Genomic DNA, 18150 nt, shown 5'->3' with positions numbered 1-18150 from the left:
CGGATCTGTATAAACTGACTAAACCAGACGTTGTACAGAGTTTCAGGGAGAGCATAAGGGAACAATTGTCACGAATGGGGGAAATAAATACAGTAGAAGATGAATGGGTAGCTCTGAGGGATGAAGTAGTGAAGGCAGCAGAGGATCAAGTAGGTAAAAAGACGAGGGCTACTAGAAATCCTTCGGTAACAGAAGAAATATTGAATTTAATTGATGAATGGAGACAATATAATAATGTAGTAAATGAAGCAGGTAAAAAGGAATACAAACGTCTCAAAAATGAGATCGACAGGAAGTGCAAAATGGCTAAGCAGGGATGGATAGAGGACAAATGTAAGGATATAGAGGCTTATCTCACTAGGGGTAAGATAGATACTGCCTACAGGAAAATTAAAGAGACCTTTGGAGAAAAGAGAACCACTTGTATGAATATCAAGAGCTCAGATAGAAACCCAATTCTAAGCAAAGAAGGGAAAGCAGAAAGGTGGAAGGAGTATATAGAGGGTCTATGCAAGGGTGATGTTCTTGAGGACAATATTATGGAAATGGAAGAGGATGTAAATGGAGATGAAATGGGAGATCCGATACTGCGTGAGGAGTTTGACAGAGCACTGATAGACCTGAGTCGAAACAAGGCCTCAGGAGTAGACAACATTCCATTAGAAGTACTGACAGCTTTGAAAGAGCCAGTCCTGACAAAACTCTACCATCTGGTGAGCAAGATGTATGAAACAGGCGAAATACCCTCAGACCTCAAAAGAATATAATAATTCCAATCCCAAAGAAAGCAGGTGCTGACAGATGTGATAATTACCGAAGAATCAGTTTAATAAGTCACGGATGCAAAATACTAACGCGAATTCTTTTCAGACGAATGGAAAAACTGGTCGAAGCCGATCTCGGGGATGATCAGTTTGATTTCCGTAGAAATATAGGAACACGTAAGGCAATACTGATCCTACGACTTATCTTAGAAGCTGGATTAAGGAAACGCAAACCTACGTTTCTAGCATTTGTAGACTTAGAGAAAGCTTTTGACGATGTTGACTGGAATACTCTCAAATTCTGAAGGTGGCAGGGGTAAAATACAGGTAGCGAAAGACTATTTACAATTTGTACAGAAAGCAGATGGCAGTTATAAGAGTCGAGGGGCATGAAAGGGAAGCAGTGGTTGGGAAGGGAGTGAGACAGGGTTGTAGCAACTCCCCGATGTTATTCAATCTGTATATTGAGCAAGCAGTGAAGGAAACAAAAGAAAAATTCGGAGCAGGTATTAAAAGCCATGGAGAAGAAATAAAAACTTTGAGGTTCGCCGATGACATTGTAATTCCGTCAGAGAGAGTAAAGGACTTAGAAGATCAGTTGAACGGAATGGATCGTGTCTTGAAAGGAGGATATAAGATGAACAGCAACAAAAGCAAACGAGGATAATGGAATGTAGTCGAATTAAGTCGGGTGTTGCTGAGGCAACCAGATTAGGAAATGAGAAGCTTAAAGTAGTAAAGGAGTTTTGCTATTTGGGGAGAATAATAACTGATGATGGTCGAAGTAGAGAGGATACAATATGTAGACTGGCAATGGCAAAGAAAGCGTTTCTGAAGAAGAGAAATCTGTTAACATCGAGTATTGATTTAAGTGTCAGGAAGTCGTTTCTGAAAGTATTTGTATGGAGTGTAGCCATGTATGGAAGTGAAACATGGACGATAACTAGTTTGGACCAGAAGAGAATAGAAGCTTTCGAAATGTGGTGCTACAGAAGAATGCTGAAGATTAGATGGGTAGGTCATATAACTAATGAGGAGGTATTGAATAGGATTGGGGAGAAGAGAAGTTTGTGGCGCAACTTGACCAGAAGAATGGATCGGTTGGTAGCACATGTTCTGAGGCACAACGGGATCACCAATTTAGTATCGGAGGGCAGTGTGGGGGGTAAAAATTGTAGAGGGAGACCAAGAGATGAATACACTAAACAGATTCAGAAGGATGTAAGTTGCAGTAGGTACTGGGAAATGAAGAAGCTTGCACGCGATAGAGTAGCATGGAGACCTGCATCAGACCAGTCTCAGGACTGAAGACCACAACAACAATATATATGGTTCAAATGGCTATGAGCACTATGGGACTTAACAGCTGAGGTCATCATAATAGCTTGTAGTAGGAGTAGTACTCTAACCAGTGGTTTTATTCATATGTATTCTTGGTACTACAATTTAAGAAACAATCAAAATAAATTATTTCACTTATACAGACATTTACACGCTTACAGGTCTAGTATGTCAAGGAGCGAACGGGTTGTCGTCCGTGGCCTTATAGTAGGAATCAACTCTCCATTCGCCTGAAGTAATTTAGGGAAAACACGGATAACCTAAATGAGACTAGTCGGATGAAAACTGAATCCTTCACCCTTCCAAATACAAGGCTGCTCTGCACAAAAAAGTGTTATCTCATATAGCTTATCTCTAGTGCACAATACTGTTTTACAAATAATTTAATAATGGGAAAGGCTAACGCTACACTGTCCATTCGTTTCTAACTCCCAGTCACTTTGCACACTACACACACCATACATACATTGTCTCATAACACGACACACACCATCAGCTAACGTCAGGAGCATTTTATGTCCTTGACTTCCCACATGTTAGTCTGAAACACTGATAAATAGTGAGATGCTGAGCTCAGAAAGAAGATAAGATGTAAGTGTTATATACTGTAGAGGTGCGGGAGTAAGTTTTTCCAAAAACAATGCAAAGAAGGAAAAAATGTAGAGTGAAAATTTTATGTAGAATGATAGATCATTTATCGTCGTTGTTATTCATCTGTTTCTTATTTTTATTTATTTATTTTTCCAAACCCCTACACTGTGTTATATAAGTAAACCTTAAACATATGCAGCGTACTGCATAACAGGTACTTTGTAACTGCAATTTTAAATAAGTTTGTTTCAGCGATTTCTTTAATCCCCTTGGACAGTTTATTGTACAGTTTTATTCCTTGATAAAAAAATACTTTATTTAGTTTTATGTTCATTCTTTCATGGTAAGTGTAAGTTCCGTCTAGATTTTGTTCCACTGCTTGCATAGGGGTGTCTGTGTAGTAATTATCTGTAGTATTTTTAATGTCTACAATTGATGTACTCATATGTTGTATGGTATTGTATTCTACGGTGGTGAATATACCAATTCAAAGATATTGTGAAGATGACAGATAACTATCGTCTAATACGCATTTCCTAAAATATTTGTGCCTTCATGCAGATTTACTCAGCTGAGTCCGAAATGCAGGTCCTTGATTTTATTTTATGGTTTTAAAGACAGTGTCAGCTATTAACTGACTCTGAATTAAAATGCTTTGCTTAAAGTAACTGAAACGCCCATAAAACAGATTAAGGTGGAAAATATGTAATTTAATATTTGAATGACAACGCAAAAATCAGCGAGTCCTGAATTTAGCTGAGTGCCAGAATAAATATTATCGTTGATTGTGAGAACGCCGAAGACAGTCAACAACTATATTACGACGATTTCTGGTGGACATCAGAAGAGCTTTCCTTTCTAGTCCTATTCTATCTCAAAAGCGACGAACCTGTATTCCTGTCAAAATGAATCACATATCTATAAAAGTGGTTTTGGACTCACAGCAGTCAACTTTTTATTAAAGTACTTTCATTTACTGTGACAATGTAACATAGTCGTACAGCATTAGCAACGAATAACATTGCAATGGACACATTGCAATGGACATATAACTTACATAGGAAACTCATTTCAAATCTATAGTGCGTCATGGTCATCATCAGAGCTTGACATCTATTTCTGGATGACGATCTCCTCCAGACCCCTCTAATCATTACAGGTAGCCGCAAGTGTCTAGCTAGCTTTCCGATTGTCTGGTACGCATCGCTGTTCTTCCTTAGTCGACCCTATATTCATCGACCTACCTGCATGTCACGTCCACCTCCATTTCTTTTAACGACGGGCATTTTTTAACAGTTACGTGTTCAATTTCAGCCACTGTACTGATCAGTTGGTTTTCTTTCCTTGCGTCTCTTAGTAATTCCAGACGTACAACCCTTTGTTACTCGTAGAACAAAAAAGGTTTCTAAAACTGTTTCGTATCAAAAGCTCATGTCTTGTTGCCGTAGATCCAAACGTGTGATGTACATAGACAGTTCGTTTCAAGCAAGTTAGAATGTTAGTTTTTATAACAATGATTAATGTATTGAAAACACTCCATTTTCATTTGGCTTTTTGCATTTTTTGTTTGTATATTTCACTGTCCATTTAGGGATTGATAATATTTCTTTGCAGTAATTATATATTACCTACTTGAACACGCTTATTTATCGATGAAAAATCAGTTGTTTGTTACACTGTTGCTCCTTTGTGAAGATTGAAAGTTGTTGCTTTGAACCAAGTGAGTTCAGGCAGTCTTTCTTGTTTCCTTTCTCAACATATGTTTAACGATTTATGATATTGTAGTTCCAACACGTATACCACAAAAGGAAACATGATGCTCTTTATGACAACACAGCGTTTCAGAGAAACGTCCATTTTTCCAATACGCAGATGTGCTACAGAAGCTATACAGTTTTTCACAGGCATGATTTTGAAGAATACCGAAACAAAACATACAGTTTCAACAGCGCTTTGCAACAAGATTCTGAAAGGTGACTCACTTCTGAGGAAGACGTAATTTTATGCGGTATTACTGTTTACTACCAATGTGTATCTAAACGTCTCTTCCACTGCAGTGTTCAAGTTTTCAGTATAGATAACATACAGATTATGACATATATTACGATAGTATCTCTTCCACTAATTTCGTGGGTATGATAGTTCAGCATATACTGTTTCGGTGAATGGATCAAGGAAAATTTACTAACAGATAACCCTGTTGTTTATTTACCTTTGTTCATTATTTATATCTGTAACTTACATTTACGTTACCCATAGTGGATATACGAGTACTTCTATATTGGCTTGATAGATCATGGATAGTGGTTTAGACGATTTTTGTATTTGAACTCAAATGAAATTTATTCATTGTCACTGATCCCATAATCACAACAAAACGAAGTTAATCCTCTGCACTGTTCATAGAACAAAGTTCAGAAGCGTATGATATTAATTCTGTAATGGCATCCGTCCATCCTTGAGGGTTGATGGTGTAACATGCTTGGTTCAGAGTCTGCAGCGTCTGCTGTGGCTAAAAAGTCCCACTCGAGAGTGGCAGTCCCTACTGCAGTTTGGACATGTGAAATTTGAGGGACTTCGAACAGAAGCCGCTCTGTCTCTTCGCTTTGTCCTCTTCCTGATTTGTTCCTGTGTGCGTTCGTCCTCTGAGAGCTTGACGCCGTTGCGCACAGTTACTCGCCACTTGACACGGTCATCTGCAATGCTTTCCCAGCGACTTGGATTGATTCTGGTCTTGGTCAGGTCTCTCTTGCAGACATCCTTGAAACGAAGATGCGGTCGTCCCACTGGCCTCACACCTTCCTGAAGTTCGCCGTACAGCAGCTGTTTCGGTATCCGCTCAGGATCCATGCGCCTGACATGTCCCAACCATCTTAGACGTCGATGACTCAGAAGTGCAAAGATGCTGGTTGTGCTTGCACGATGAAAGACTTCGGTGTTGGGTACTCTATCTCTCCAAGAGATCTGAAGGATCTTCCGGAGACAGCGGAGGTGGAAGCTGTTGAGTCGAGATTCATGCCTAGAAAGAGTTGTCCATGTCTCACAGCTATAGAGAAGGGTGCTTATGACACAAACGTTGTAGACTTTTAATTTAGTTTTTGTGGTAAGCAGTCCGTTGTTCCATACTCTGTTTTTCAATCTAGCCATGACAGATGATGCCTTTGCGATTCTGTTAGTAAGTTCAGTGTCCATGGACAAGTTGCTACATATTGTGGATCCCAAGTAGGTAAAGTCATCAACTATCTGGAGAGGATTGCCATCAATGCTAATGGATGGAAGGTTGGTAGTGCTCTGCGCCATGATCTTAGTCTTTTGAAGGCTGACGAGTAGACCAAACTTTTCACAGGCATTTGATAATATGTTGATTATATACTGCAGCTCATCTTCTGTGTTCGCTACTAGAGCTGCATCGTCCGCATATAACAACTCACGGATAACGACTGTATTTACTTTGGTCTTGGCCTTGAGGCGAGCAATATTGAAAAGATTTCCATCAGACCTCGTATGTAGATACACTCCCTCCTCACAGTCTTCAAAGGCAAATCTGAGCAGAAGGAAAAAGAAAATCCCAAACAATGTAGGAGCTAACACACACCCCTGTTTCACACCGCTATTAACAGGGAATGCTTCTGATGTTTTACCGTTGAAGCAAATTGTTGCTTGTGTTTTCTCATGGAAAGAGACAATTATCTGCAGTAGTTTAGGTGGGCATCCAATCTTCTGCAACAGTTTGAAAAGCCCATTTCTGCTCACTAAATCAAATGCTTTAACAAGGTCAATGAAAGCAATATAAAGTGGCCTCTGCTGCTCACGACATTTCTCTTGTAGCTGTCTTAAGGAGAAGATCATATCTACGGTTGATCGGCCGGGCCTGAAGCCACACTGAGATTCTGGGTAGATTCTGGAAGCTAATATCTGTAATCGCATTAGGCTGACTCTTGCATAAGCTTTCCCGGCTACACTTAGTAATTAAATGCCTCGGTAATTGTTACAGTCACTTCTGTTCTCTTTCTGTTTATATAGAGTAACTATCCTCGAATTCCGCATACTCATCGGGACATAACCTTCTTCCCAGCTGGTTGTGATAAGTGAATATAAATGTTTGAGAAGAACAGACTTGTTATACTTAATAACCTCTGCAGGGATCCCATCTTCACCTGGGGCCTTTCCGTTAGCAAGAGAATCTATTTCTCTACTAAGTTCTTACATAGTAGGCATTGCATCTAGTTCTTCCATAACTGGCATTTGTTTGATGGCGTCACATGCATCCTTGCTAACTTCATTCTCGACTGCATACAACTCGAGGTAGTGTTCAACCCAGCGTTCCATTTGTTTGCCTTCATCAGCAATGACTTCACCCGTCTTGGACTTCAGAGGAGCTGTTTTCCTGACAGTTGGTCCAATTGCTTTCTTAATACCATCGTACATTGCCTTAGCATTCCCAGAGTCGGCCGCTTTCTGTGTACCTACACATAAATTCAGCCAGTAGTTATTTGCGCATCTCCTGGATGTTTGCTGTGCCCTGTTCTTTGCTTTTCGTAGGTCATCTCGAGTTCTTTCATTTGGGTTTCTTTTGTAAGCAAGCAGGGCTTTCCGTTTGGCCTCAGTGACTGGTTCCATTTCTTCCAAATTTTGCTCGTACCAGTCCTTATTTCTTTTTCCTTTTATTCCATAGGCCAATACTGCTGAGTTGTAGATTGCACCCGAGAGTTTTGCCCATTTCTTATCAACATTCCTTTCTGCTTGCACGTTTCCTGGGAAAGCACTTTCAAAATTACTGGCAAAATCCTGCTTTCTTTGTGTGTCATGAACATGATCTGTATTGATACGGGGATGACCTCTCGGTTTAGCGTAGTGAAATTTCTTAGGAGTGAACCTCAATGTGCACGCCACTAGGGCGTGGTCTGTGTTGCAATCAGCACTACGATAACTTCGTGTCAGTAGCACATTTTTGAGACCAGTACGCCTAGCTATGACTAAGTCAGGTTGAGGCCAGTGATGAGAGCGCGGGTGTCTCCAAGACACCTTGTGCTGATCCTTAAGCTGGAAATATGTGTTTGTGATACAGAGTCCATAAAAGCAGCAAACTTCAAGCAGTCTCTGGCCATTTTCATTCATTTTTCCCACCCCATGATGTCCCAGGCAATTCGGCCATATGTCGTTATCTGATCCAACTCTAGCATTAAAGTCCCCTAGAATATACAGTGTCTCGGTGCTAGGTGTGGTGTCACCGCCAGACACCACACTTGCTAGGTGGTAGCTTAAATCGGCCGCGGTCCATTTAGTGCATGTCGGACCCGCGTGTCGCCACTGTGTGATCGCAGACCGAGCGCCACCACAAGGCAGGTCTCGAGATACGTGATAGCACTCGCCCCAGTTGTACGACGACTTTGCTAGCGACTACACTGACGAAGCATTTCTCTCATTTGCCGAGAGACAGTTAGAATAGCCTTCAGCTAAGTCCATGGCTACGACCTAGCAAGGCGCCATTAGCCTTACATAGTTTGATAGTTATCGTATGAAATGTCTCATCAAGAATGCTGTATTCACATGAGGAAATAAAAGTTAAGTATTCGAGGATCTGCATACTTTTCTTATTAGAATTCACTACTTATCCTGTTCCAGAATTCACGCCCGTCTGCGTTAGATAGCGTGCATTTCGACCTCCTCTATCTACAAGGTGTTGGCACATTTGCCAACACATCACTAGGTACCTTGGCTATTCTGTCACTGAGTAAATCATAAAACAGATCCTTCTCTTCCATGCTGGATGATAAGGTAGGAGCGTACACATTTAGGATGTTGACAGTGCCACTTGAGGAGCATATTTTCAAATCAATAATTCGCTCTGTTCCACCGGATGGTGGCACAGTACAGTCCAGGAGGGCGTTTTTAACAGCAAATCCTACGCCCTGAAGTCTTGGCTCGTCTTGAGACTTCCCCTGCCAGAAGAATGTGTAATTATCCTCCCTGACAGAGCCCGCGTCTGGAAGCCGCGTCTCCTGCAGTCCCACGGTCTACATTCAAACGATGGAGCTCTCTGTCAATTACAGCAGTCTTACGGATGAAATCAACCTCTTGGGCATCGTCAATGTACCTTGGACACAAGGTCCTAACATTCCAGGTGGCAATACGAAATAGTGATTTCTTTATTATTTCATTTTTGTTGTTGGTAGGTGTACTATATCAACGCGCTTGTCGAAGATTACTTCTAAGCTTCACACACCCCGTGAAGCAGGCGGATAGTGGCGGGTCAGCGCCTTATTGGCTGGGGGCTTCCCAGCTTGAGGCGGGCGGTAGCTGTCCAATGAGATGCAATGATCTCTCCCACCGTCGGAAGTGGCCCCTGACACTCGAGTCTTACGCCAATCAGACAGAGCTTATAACCGGTAACTGCCTCTTCCCGTGTTGTGCCGAAGTCCTTGAACGCCGCTAAAGTGTCCTCTCCAGGATGCTACAAGCCTGAGCAATAAATATGAAGACACGTGAGTTGCCCAATCATCACGGTCTCCCTCTCGACCTAAATGATACAATCCAGAAGAAAGGCAAGCCAATACGTCTGGTATCACTTCGGTTGCAGGAGCTGCCGAAAGGGGGACGTAGTACGCCTTCCAACCGCCTTTGCGGCCCCACTCCAGATTTTCTTTCAGGGTTTTCTCCCTTAGCCTTCATCCCTCCCGAGACCAACCACAAGGCAGTGGTGTGTTAAGGTAATTAGAGAAAGAGAAGGAATGGTAACTGAGGAGAGGGTAGGGAATAGGATATAAGATATAAGACGGGTAGTTGTGAGGCACACTTTGTCTGGCTCCTGTGCTGAGACCTGCCCGGCTAGGTTGGACCTGCCAGTAGCTACGCTACCGCCGATATAGCACTCAGCTTCCTTGGAGCACACAAACTCTCCCGCCCACACGGACAGTGCTACGATAAGGCAGTGCCTCTGTAGCGAATAGATAACCTGAAAGGGTAAAGAGCCGGATAAAATTTCTGTTAAATCTCTACTGATGTTACACTCATGATCTGCCATATCAGTTAGAGATTATTACTGATGGCTGTTAGAATGTTACTACTGTAGTACGTGAACTTACCCTGTTCTCCATATAACGACGTGAGTTCCAAGAATGGGGCTGAACATGTTAAACGTAACAGATACAACTAACCACAACAATTTACTGTACAGTGCAACGTCTGAGTTGGAATTTTAGCACTGGCATTATTTTCCACGTAATTTAACAGGAGTTAAATTTACAATAATACGCCTGAACGTGACTCACTTTCCACGAAAATTTGAATGCAGGAACACTAGAAAAGCATCCATCTTTTTCCAAAATATGTAACTTTGCGGATATGGCGTACCATGTGTCCTGAATGGAGATCAAGAATTCTTCGATTTCTCGGAAACTTTTGGTTTGGGACCTGATACTTATGTAGAAATAAAATTTTCTATTCTTCCAGCCATACAACGATTCCATCAAGTCCGAAAAGGATCCTGCCCACCTTTTAACCTAAAAGAAGAAAGAACTTTAGAAAAACAGGAGCTTCGTGCCGTAAACCCTTTCACAAGAGCTACTTTCCAGTGGTTCCGAACTTGAAATCTGTGGGTCTCAGAATGTGACTGCGCCTTCCAAGAGGTAACATCAACTTACGTACCGAGATTTTTCTGCTATAGACTGCTGCAAACTCTTTTATCTCGTCGGCGACGTAGTGAAACGGCGACACGGAATCCCGTGGATATATTATGACAGCAAACTGTAGCTCACATTTCGCGTGACCGACATTTTATTAGCTGACGGAATGAAATATCACAGCAATTCCTGTGCACATGAATGGCATATAAATTTTGTACATCGAACCCCACTGCACGCCAACTGCATAGGTATCACAGATATACACTCTAGTTGATCGACAAATATCGTAACTTCACGGATATGAAACATGGAACATTGTTGCCTCTTCTAGAATAATCTACACCCAGTATTTTACAAAACATGTCACGCGCAGATAATTATTCGAAAGGTTTGCTGTTTACGTCTCTAGGCAACAAGTGGATCATTTTGTATTCTCTGCAAGTTTGTCAATTCAGAGATGACGAATTTTATGACCTGTATTTTTATAGCTCTTAACCATGCCTGATGCTATTTATTATTGATAATTGTTTCTATATTATCTATTAATGTGGTAATTACAAATTTTCCGTTCTCTAAATATGTTTGTTCGGCTGAATAATATCTCATTTCCCTACAAAGTTGGTACTAATGTGAATACTTTAATAATTATTATTTTGTTAATGACTAAATTGGTAGCAATGTTTGTGAAACTGAAACAGTGCTTCAAATTATATATTTACGCTGTGGGTTTGTTGGACATTATCAGAAATTTCATAGAAAGAGAAAGTTAATTTACCCTGTGTGCATGTTCGATATTAGCAGAAATTTCAATAAAACAGTTAATTACAGTGTAAAAGTTTTCTTTATATTTCGTTCAAATATTTCACTAGAAACGCTGAGTAGAAAAGATGAAACGTGAGGGACTGTTTTCACACTGTACTGAGTTACCCTGAATTATCATAAAAGTAAAAATGTTGAAACAGAGATAATTTTTCAGATATTTTAAAAAGCTTCGGATTCACTAATATTAAAAACAATAAATCCATAAAGGACGTAATACCAGTTTTTTCCTGAAGTGAGAATTGTTTAACAGGCAAGATAATGAACGTTATCCTACAAGAATAGGCATGCATAGTCGTAAATGTACACCCGTGCGCTGTTTTTCATGCATGAGTCAGTAGTTATGTACAGATAAATCTCTGGCATTTCATAGCTGAAAGGACTACTTGAGACAAAGTTTAATCACATCAATATGAAGTATTCTTGATTTTACGGCTGATGAGTCAGGGAATGTCAAGTCATACAGAGCATAACAACACATGAGGATACCATATGAAACAAGATAATAGTGTCACTTGAATATGACGCAAACCTCAGTTATTAAAGATACTTGAAACGCTTACTCTGTAATTCTGCTAAAATATATGGAGCCGTATTAGACTGCACGAAAAGGCGTCGTTGAATGTAAACAATGATGGCAGTGCAAATGGGCCTAAGCTTGTTCGCCTATCAGGATAGAATAATAGAAGAATTCAAAAACCTCAACTATCAAACAGTTGAAGATATGCATCTAATAGAAAGATCCAAAAAAACTGTCTTCACACCAAAAGTACCATTATTCGCAAATTCAATGTACTGTCTTGAAAACAGTATCAAACTGTAAACATCTGTCCTACGTTTTATTCCATTAAGTAATAGATGGAAACTTTTGATATAAAATACATTCTCTTACTTTATATATAAAAAAATGTTCAAATGTGTGTGAAATCTTGTGGGACTTAACTGTTAAGGTCATCAGTCCCTAAGCTTACACACTGCTTAACCTAAATTGTCCTTAGCACAAACACACATACCCATGCCCGAGGGAGGACTCGAACCTCCGCCAGGACCAGTCACACAGTCCATGATTGCAGCGCCTAAGACCGCTCAGCTAATCCTGCGCGGCTGAGGGAGGCTTCTACGTCTGTTGCCGCCTCTCGCATCCTAATCTCCATCGCTCACGGTCATTCCAGTTCACTCACTAAGACGTTTCGCCACCATTGCTTCGTTGACGTCGTCTTTCCAGTATCTCGCAGGTCTACCACGCTTTCTTCTTTGATGTGGAGTCCACTGGCATACGCGATTTGGCCATCTTGTGTCTGGCATACGCTGTAAGTGACCATACTAGAGTAGGTACTTCCTTTCTATGTAGTCTAGGATTGTGCTTTCGACATTCATAACCTCTCTGATCCTATCATTTCTAATATGATCAATCCTGGAATATCCACAACTCCGTCTCCAGAAATCCATCTCGACAACCAACAAGCGATTTTTCGGCCTCTGAGTTAGTCCCCACAACTCTGCCACATATGTTGTGATACTTTCAATATTTGTGTGGTAGATGGTGTGTTTTGTTCTGCGCTATATGTTTTTGTTCCAGAGAAAACCATTTAGTTGTTTTATGGCTCGCTTGCCCTGGTCAATTTTATTGTTTATATCATCCATACTTCTACTATTGGACGACAGTGTCACTCACAGATACTTAAAATTATGACACCCTTCTACAGTATCAGTGCAGTGTTGTGAGCCGTTAACAGCATTTTCTCCCACTTACAGATATTCTGTTTTAGATACGTTTATGACAAGACCCCATTTTTCATATTCTTCTTTTAATTCTGTACTTTGCATCTTCATCATCTCCAGCTACTAACACCTTGGTCGTCGGCAAAAAAATGAAGTAAACAAGATGTTATCGTCTATGGGGATATCCGTTCCTCCGCATTTCCTTTTCCAGGATTTTAGTGCCTCCTCTAGGTAGATTTAAGGAGTGTAGGGACGAATGTGCATCCCTGGCGTAGGCCCTTTGTCACCTCAAACTCTTGAGATAGTTGATTTTGCCCTTTTACCATTGCCGTACAACCTAGGTAGATGGGTCTGACAGCTTTCACATAGCACGGTGGCACGCCATTATCAGACTTGTCCATAGCTTGTAATGTGGAACTGTGTCATAAGCTTTCTGGAGGTCTGCAAAGAAAAAGTGGGTCATAAGGCCTCTTGCTGTCCTTTCCTCCACTGGATTTTTGAGGGTAAATGCTCCATCAGTACAGGAGCGACCAGACCTGAATCCATTTTGTTGTTAAAATTCAGTTATTTATTCTCCTATCTCTTTTTAGGATACAACCATACACTCTCGCCATAGATGGAATCACACTAACACCACGATGGTTAGTACAATTTCTCCTGTTGCCCTTCTTAAATATTGATGCAATTTTTACCTCTTTCCACTCCTTTGGGGCTTCGTTACCTCTAAGGCATTTGAAAAAAATCACTGCCACAATCTCAGAGTTTTGCCGGTGCTGCTTTAACAAGTTCTGTATAAATTAATCCTGGACCTGGTGACTTTCTGTTTTTCATGGCATTAATTGCATTTTGGACTTCCTTCGGGGTTATCGGTGGTATTTTGCCATTGCTGATTTCAATGTCTGGTGGGTTCTCAGTGAATGCCGCTCTGTTCTCAGTTAGTAGTCCTTGGTAGTGTTGTACCCATTCCTGCATGCTAATGAGGTTTATATAGGCCTTATCTTTATTCTGTGTTCTCATTGTTTTTAATACCTTCCAGGCTGTATTTGCTCGTGTATTCCCCATTCTTTTTTCTATCTCTTCACCAGTTTCCTATCGAGCTTCTTTTTTTGCCTTAATTATTGTTTTCTGTGCAGCTTTTCTCCGCTCTCTGTATATCCCGCCAATCATTTTCTGATCTTGAGTTCAGCCATTTATTATAAGCTTTCTACCTTCTCTTGTACCGAGTGGTTCCACCGCTCATCACATGTTCTATTACACTTTTGGATTTCTTTTCTTTCCCAGTGCTTCATAAGGTGCGTTATGGATGGCTTCTTTAACCATCTCACACATCTTACCTGCAAAGGTTTCTTCAACGGCAGCAAGTTTTTCTGCTAGTCTTTGCTGGTACAAGAAACTGGTAGAACTATCGTCAAGTTTTGTAAATTGTACTGAATATTATTGGCTTTCTCTGATTCAGTGTTCACAAGAATTTCTATGTCTTTGATGAACTTGAATAATATCTTAGACATCAGCAAAAAATGGTCTGAAGGGCACTCTGCACGTCTCATAGCCGTAACATCTTGTACTACTAGCTTTGTTGTTTGCTTTGTTATGACATAGTCTATAATGGACTTAAACGTAATGCTTTCCTTCGTCCATATGTATTTGTGGATGTCCTTATGCTTGAACCATCCATTCAGAATTCTCAAGTCATTTTGCATCCAGAATTCTATCAATCTTTCACTATTATAATTTATGTTTTCTTCACCATATTGTCGCACTATGTTGTTATTAGCTTTCCATCCTGTTCTACCACTTAGGTCTCCTAGTAAAATGACTTCTTTGCGATTCCCTATATTTTCAAGAGACCTCGTCAATTGATTGTAGAATAAGTCTTTCTTCGTTACATCAGCGTCGTCGTTTGGTGAATATACCACAATAATCACCACAAAATGGCCCTTTATTTTCATATCTACTTGCAGAATTATATTACTGACATGTTCCCAGCTGGTTAAGTTTCTCTTTAGTTTTTATCTTTATGGCAGTGGCAACTTCACTTTGGGCTCATTGTTCCTTTGGCTTGCCACTACAAATGTATATGCAATCATCTGTCTCTTCTGTACCATGCCCTTTCACTTTGGTTTCTGTTAAGCCCACTGCGTCGCCGTCAAGGCGCTTTATTTCTTTAAAGACTTCACGTTTCTTTGTAGAAATTCCTTGTATATTCTATGTTGCAATTGTCATTGTCCTTTTTCGTGCCTGTTGTCTTCTTCGTTTTGATCTATTGGGAGGTTTTGCGCGTGATTTCTTTTGCTATGGTGGAGTGCAGGTCCAACGCTTAAACCCCCGACTTGGAGGACCAGGTGATTTTTAATCGTGGTTTTCTTCCACTAGACGTTTGCCTTCCTGGGAATGAGGTACACTTACGCCAAGTCCGCCGTACTGAAGTCCATCTTCTTTGCCCTCCTTGCCGATGTGGTCTTCACCCATAACCGTGGGCATGGACAACGCGTTATATCCCGCGATACTGGGTCCCCAGCAGAACTTTACCACCAGCACGAAAGCCGGGCCCACCCCCACGACGTGGACGCGTCTGCTGAGAATTACCCAAGTGCGCGTAGAGAATGGGGCTCTAAGCAACTTGTGCCGGTTAATGTGCTTGTATGGGTCCACGCGCAAAAGTTCTCTTACTTTACTTTACCACATTTTCTCAGGGAAAAGCCTCTCAGGTGATCGTAAATTTCTAAGTTACCGCGTTTTTCTTATTTGTTTGATCATCAGCTTTCTGATCGCTTTTCTTTTTATATTTCACCACGATTGCTCCTCCTCTACCAGCCTATTCTACTCAGAGTACACTATGTATCCGCAGATGATTAATGTATCCAGGGTGGTCCATTGATCGTGACCGAGCCAAATATCACGAAATAAGCGTCAAACGAAAAAACTACAAAGAACGAAACTTGTCCAGCTTGAAGGGGGAAACGAGATGGCGCTATGGTTGGCCCTCTATATGGCGCTGCCACAGGTCAAACGGATATCAACTGCGTTTTTTTAAAATAGGAACCCCCATTTTAATTACATATTCATGTAGTACGTAAAGAAATATGAATGTTTTAGTTGGCTCACTTTTTTCGCTTAGATGGCGCTGTAATAGTCACAAACGTATAAGTACGTGGTATCACGTAACATTCCGCCAGTGCGGAAGGTATTTTCTTCGTGATACATACGCACTTTACCACGTACGCGATTCTGAATGGCGTGCACCATCTCCAAGCAGACCTAGCTAAACATGTCCTGTCGGATACCGTGCCATCGTAATTTACAACGGCCAGCCAAAGACCCATTCGGGATGTGGGTAAGAGGGACATATCAGCTCAAGCTGTACGCAACGTCGCATCGAGCAACTGCCAGCGGAGGAGGACAAGATGTCGCCCGATCTGATGATGCCCCCACTGACATACGTGGGGGCACTTCAGTCTGTTCCATCTGATCATTCACTTAAGTCGACACTGAGCAACCTCCGATGCTGCGGCAGGACACTACAGACGGAGTTTGTGCACTGCCAGTGCAACCCCCAGCATCAGTTTTATAGTGCGAAGGGTGAACAGCCCTTCAGGAGAGGTTGGCCACAGTAGATTTGGTAGTGAGAACAGACGTTTATCCCTTATGGTAACGATTACTAGTCGTTGTCAGATACCGACACTCATGTCCAAAAACAATGGGCACCAAAGCAACGGGAGAAAGTTCGAATGGTTCTTTGGATACCAATATCAACAGAAGATGAAGGTCTCAACAGTGACGACCATCCCCAGCAGGAAGACATGAACTCACTTCCCCTGACGGGATTCGATCAGCAACGGATTCGAAGCATACCTCTCACAGTATCATGCTTCTGGATGGTGGACAGCAGATGAAATCAGTATCGGACCCTACCATGGACATACTGCAACATTCAGCCGAAACACTAATTCCGAAGGATGATCGTAACACATGGTTGACGGCGTCAGCCGACGATGTCGAGATCACGTAACGTCTGATGCAGCAGCTAAAACGGTTGCAATTCTTTCACATCATGACATCTAAATGCCAGTGGACGCAGGAGGGGACCTGTTGTTGACGGCAGGCCCTTCTACAGGTCTCCGACTTCCATTTCTCACAACATGCGCCAGCAATACCGCCTCCCCATGGCACGCCTATCGGATTGGCACCATCAACCTCAGTAACACCAGATGTTTCTTGACCTGTTGCGAGTGGCAGATCTCGATGGTGCACTTCTCCAGGAAGTGCACCTCGACTAGTTCCTGTCTATATATGGATACATCGTCCATAAGGCGCCATGCACGGATAATGGCAGTGGTACAGCCGTTTTTGTGAATGAAGGCATTGTGATCAATTGTGTGACCTACCTTCTGTCAACACCAGGACTTGCTGTCACATATCACGGAGTCGTGATTGTGAATGTGTGACCTATTGAGATTTCATGCAGAGGAGGTCGCGCCCTTATTCGAGGGATGCTATGATCATATCATCCTACGGGGACAAAGTCAATTGTGTCCTGTCACCACAGGACCAATTACCGCTCTTAAACACATGCAGATAACTGCAACGCCTGGTTCAGTAAATGCACCTCATCGATACGTGACGGACTATCCACGGAAATAGACAGGGCTACAAATATATTACCGGGCATTTTGCGAGTCACCTTGGCCGGATCTACACATCCCAGGGACTTACGGCAGCAGTACTTGATGCTTAGATATGGCTGGCAGCACTCCCCGAGGATCCGAGTGTCGTTAGATGATAGCGGAGATTCGGACGAACAGTGAGAGGCAACATCGACGCTTCCTTCCACGATCCTCTGGTGACTCGATTGCACAAAACCTGCAGTGCGGGCCGGTGGGGTGGCCGAGCGGTTCTAGGCGCTTCAGTTTGGTACCGCGCGACTGCTACGGTCGCAGGCTCCAATCCTGCCTTGGGCATGGATGTGTGTGATGTCATTAGGTTAGTTAGGTTTTAGTAGTTCTAAGTTCTAGGGGACTGTTGACCTGAGAAGCTAAGTCCCATAGTGCTCAGAGCCATTTGAACCATTTTGCAGTGCGCCATGTGGAGAGGCACTGCGATCGAGTGGCTGTGTGTTGGCCTCTCTTTCTTTTTGTCAAGATGTGCCGTAATGCCCTTTCTCCACATGTTCGCCCTATTTCTCCTAAACAGCATCTGTTGATTAGTTACAGCATCTGCTCATCTGGTCTTTAGCATTCTTCTATAGCAACCACATTTAAAAACCTTCTTTTATCTTCTTTTTTTTCTGT

Source organism: Schistocerca americana, chromosome 1 (assembly GCF_021461395.2).
Source record: "Schistocerca americana isolate TAMUIC-IGC-003095 chromosome 1, iqSchAmer2.1, whole genome shotgun sequence".
In the NCBI taxonomy this organism is placed as follows: Eukaryota; Metazoa; Arthropoda; class Insecta; order Orthoptera; family Acrididae; genus Schistocerca; species Schistocerca americana.
This window is presented reverse-complemented; position numbering follows the sequence as displayed.